This window comes from Ixodes scapularis, unplaced genomic scaffold (genome assembly GCF_016920785.2).
Source record: "Ixodes scapularis isolate PalLabHiFi unplaced genomic scaffold, ASM1692078v2 PGA_scaffold0__279_contigs__length_252992795, whole genome shotgun sequence".
Lineage (NCBI taxonomy): Eukaryota > Metazoa > Arthropoda > Arachnida > Ixodida > Ixodidae > Ixodes > Ixodes scapularis.
This window is the reverse complement of record NW_024609835.1, coordinates 182,804,928-182,809,267: the sequence shown is the minus strand read 5'-3', so window position 1 is coordinate 182,809,267 and position 4,340 is coordinate 182,804,928. Positions and strand designations below refer to the sequence as shown.

Genomic DNA, 4,340 nt, shown 5'->3' with positions numbered 1-4,340 from the left:
CCTACGGTGGAAACTGAAACCCCAAACCTCCTAGACAAATCGCCATAGACAAGGCCCAGCCTCAACTTCATCAGAGTTAGTAAAACTTGCTGCTCTACTGACATCATGAAGTTTGTGGTCGCAAACTCTGGTACAACTTTCACCAGCTCCATAAAGACATCTGCATGCAGACTGGTATAAAAGAAAATGTTTCGCGCCTCAATGCTACGACCACCATGAGGACCAAACGTCGCAGTTGGTGCAGTGGGCCTCGAGTAGGCATGGTCGCAAAGACACGGGTCTTCCCACCGGATCCCCTGGTGGCACACATCCGGGCGAACTTGGCCGTGATCAGTTGTCTGTGAACAAAATCAGAGTTTATCAATTTAAAAAGTAGGCTGCTTCTGTTGGAGAGCAACTGAACAATATTCAGTACAAAGAGAAATAGCAACTATCGAAGTGGTGCAAAAATGAAAAAGCCTGTGCTTAAATTGTCTCGAATCATGTTTAATAGTCATAGAAGTAAAGTAACTAGTTTAAAGGGGCCATACAACAGATGGATAACAAAAGATTCTTTGTTTCTGTGTGTTTGTTTTTATTATTTAAAAATAAAACATATTCATGTGTGTTGCACCCCTCAACTTTAACGCTCTCTTCCAAGTCACGGGTGTGGTGACGTAACCAAGGAGGACAAAGAGGGGAGCACTGTACTGAGAGTAGACCCTTTCCGAAATTGCTCTTCGCAACCATTAGACGCTGCCCTGACGATGTTGAAAGATGTTGGAAAATGCGGCCGGCAACAATGGTCAGGCAACGGGCAGCCATAAGCAACGTTACTGGAGCAAGCTCGGTTTTACAGCTCCCCATTCTCGCCTGCGGAGGCGAGTGGCACGGGCGGCGGTCACGAGAACTAACGGTGCTGCAGTCGGATCTTGCTGCTCGCGTCGTCTGCTACAGCGTTCTCTGCTACCGCCGCGTTGAGAGTTAAGCTAGAGGTTTGGCGTGCCCCGCAGGAATATGGTTTTAGCTCTGCTATTCCGCCCTATGCAAGGGATGAAACCCTGATCATTTATTCATGCTCTTGGCTTCGACTGTGCCATGAATAATCTTATTTCCTTTCTTATTTTCTCGATCACCCCGTCCCCTGTTTCTTTAAAGTGACAACCTCCTCAATTTATGCTACTCCTCATTTCACTATAAATCAAAGCTCAATCGGAGTGTTTGGGCGTCTATGGCAGCCAGTGTACCACCAAAGAAAGATTGTTTAAACAAGCTTTAGCATTGCTGAGGCTCATTGAACTGCTAAGGCTGCAAGACTACAAGGAGCCACTTTCCGAGGTTGCTTGTACAGAGCTCCCCAGCAGTGCCGGCGTCTCCATTGAAAGCTATAAAAGCAGTTACTGGCAACGTTCGGTAGGTAGTCATTTTGCTGGAAGTACTTGGGCTGTAGCTTTACATATTTTGGTATATGAAAATGTTCCCCTTACCACAAAAAAAATGCAAATTGGACGTTTGGGGGTTTAGACAGCGCGAGGTCGGTCTGCCGGGTATGGCAACCTGATCCAAGCCGTCGCTGATCAATTTAGTCACTGCAGTACAACTGACAGCCTGAGACTACTATCGTGCATCACACAGTAGTGATGCGCATGCGATCATGTTTGTTGCATTCAGCAGATCATGCTGCTGCTCACATCAACTCTAGCTTAACTTGAACCTACCGTGTGCTCAGCAGCAGTTGGTTGTGACGTCGAGACCGAGACGTTGACCTGCTCGGCGGCTTGCGTACAGTCGGTGACCTGAAAGGAACGCATCAGCTTTGCATGCTAAGTGCGATAGATTACCACCCAAGATATGTTTATCGCATTCAGCAGATCATGCTGCTGCTCACATCTACTCTAGTTTAATTTGAACCTACTGTGTGCTCAGCAGCAGTTGGTTGTGACGTCGAGGCCGAGACGTTGACCTGAAAGGAATGAATCAGCTTTGCATGCTCAGTGCGATAGATTACCACCCAAGATATGTTTATCGCAGTTAGCAGATCATGCTGCTGCTCACGTCAACTCTAGCTTAACTTGAACCTACCGTGTGCTCAGCAGCCGTTGGTTGTGACGTCGAGGCCGAGACGTTGACCTGCTCGGTGGCTTGCGTACAGTCGATGACCTGAAAGGAACGCATCAGCTTTGCATGCTCAGTGCAATAGATTACCACCCAAGATATGTTTATCGCATTCAGCAGATCATGCTGCTGCTCACATCAACTCTAGCTTAACTTGAACCTACCGTGTGCTCAGCAGCAGTTGGTTGTGACGTCGAGGCCGAGACGTTGACCTGCTCGGCGGGTTGCGTACAGTCGGTGACCTGAAAGGAATGCAGCAACTTTTTATAGTCATTGCAATAGAATAGTGCTAGACACCACATCCTATGCATGCGAAGTTCAAGCTCTGAAGCTAATATGACTTCGCGTCAGGCACAACCCCTGTGGCAGCGCGGGCGATAACAAATATATTGCACTGGGTCAACTTACAGCTCCAGAGCTAGCTTGTGAGGAGAGTCTTTGCTTCTGCAACGGAAATCACATTCGTTGAGGTCACAGACTAAAAGCGAGAATCTACATTCAGCCACGCAGACGTTTACCTTAGTGATCAGCGGTTTCTCACTTGCGTCACGCACCAAACGGCGTCTCCCAACGACAACCTGTCAGTGCACAAGCGTTTAGGGCACACTGCGTTAGAGCCCTGCACGGTCCGGATTTTCTAGGCCCGGCTCGACCCGGCCCGGCAGAGGCACGGCCCGGGCCCGGCCCGAGCCCGGCAGAATATTTAATTTCTAGGCCCGGCCCTACCCGGCCCGGAAGAGACATAGCCCGGGCCCGGCCGGGGCCCGGCAGAATTTTTAGACAGAAGTTCAAGCCCGGCCCGAGCCCGACAAAAATGTTTTAAATATAAGCCTGAGTCCGGCCCGAGCCCGACAGTTCATATTCATGAGCCCAAAAAAGTTTGCAGGCTTCAACCTAAAGACTGTCTAAGCATAAAGCGAGCATATTTGATTTACATTTCTTTTGGACTTGGATCGAGATTTTTTGACAAAATAAATATCCCGACTTGGTGTATTTTCGAGAATATTGGCGAAATATGCATTGTTTAAGTGATTTAACGAAAAAAAGTGCCGCATTCTTTATTTATGCATTTCTTGAAGAGATATCGGGCTTTTCGTTGTCCGATTCGTGTCAGAGAACTTTCCTCTCTACATTTTTTTGTGAAGAAATAATCAGAATCACGCTAGTGCATATTCAAAAAGCTGTATAAGAATAAAAATATCTAGTTAGCTTATCTTTGGCGGCATAGTAAGGCTCCTTGCACAAAAGCAAATTCAAGCTCACGTTGTTTTTCTTGTGTTCAGTTTGAAACGCAGAGGAAAAATACACTCATGTTGTACCCTGCGACTGGAGTGCCCTCGGTTTCTTCACCGTACTTTCCCACTATGGTGGAGGAATCCACACGTTTCCTTTCATCCACGTGAAAGCTTTCCAAGTGCAAGACGTCTTTTTTTTTTTTTTTAACAGCAGTTTAGTAATTTTGCATTTCGCTTGTTTGTTTTCATTGAACCGAGAAGATCAATGGGCACCTTTTTCGTTATCAACAATTTAAAATTTGTGGCACACGACTGCTCAGCCACGCCCCGGGCCGGCCCGGGCCGAGATGGCCCGGATAATATTTTGTTCAAGCCCGAGCCCGGCCCGGGCCCGAGAAAATGCGTGCTACCCGGCCCGAGCCCGGCCCGCGGGCCGGGGCGGGCTCGGGTTTTCGGGCTGGCCCGGGTCCGTGCAGTGCTCTGCACTGCGTGTATCAGAAATGGGACTCTATTGCGATTAGTGGCATATTTACCTTCCGCGCATACCCGAGGTTAAGCTGCGGCACGATATCCTCGCCCGTCTTTTTCCCAGTCACGAAATGCGCCGAGCACACCTGGAATCAGGCACGAGCGTTACGCAGAAGATCACGACAGTGATAAAGATATGTCGAACTCACTCGGGTGTGTTCCGTAGGCTTGAAGTCCTTGCGGTTCAGCGCGGAGGGCCACTTTCTTTTCAGTTCGGGATCCTTGGGGACACGGTGGAACTTAACTATCCCACACTCGCAGGGCGTTTGCAAGTGAGCAGCGCACAATTGCTGTCTCTGATTGTTCCTCTTGCGATGGTTGTTCGAACAACCGAAAACAGAGCAGTGCACTCCTGACGACCTCGTAGGATTATTCATAGTGCACTATGGACGAAGTGACGGAAAAGAAGGCGCACCGACGAAGAAACTTTCGAAAAGGCGCAGACCCCACGCCAAGCAACGAGCGTCAAGTCAACAAACCGGC

At 48.7% G+C, this 4,340-nt stretch overlaps 1 long non-coding RNA gene across 2 annotated transcripts; it reads right to left on the bottom strand.

Moving 5' to 3' along the window:
- Positions 1 to 289: 289 nt before the first annotated feature.
- Positions 290 to 3,951, bottom strand: LOC120839490. 2 transcript variants are annotated; one of them, XR_005715336.3, is made up of 6 exons: positions 3,863 to 3,951; positions 2,613 to 2,672; positions 2,503 to 2,538; positions 2,259 to 2,336; positions 1,698 to 1,775; positions 290 to 338 (listed from the first exon to the last, which is right to left on the bottom strand). It is a non-coding gene; the product is annotated as an uncharacterized LOC120839490 (long non-coding RNA). The 2 variants fall into 2 exon arrangements; XR_005715337.3 differs by lacking the exons at positions 290 to 338; positions 1,698 to 1,775 and adding an exon at positions 2,116 to 2,139.
- Between the last annotated feature and the right edge of the window lie 389 nt (positions 3,952 to 4,340).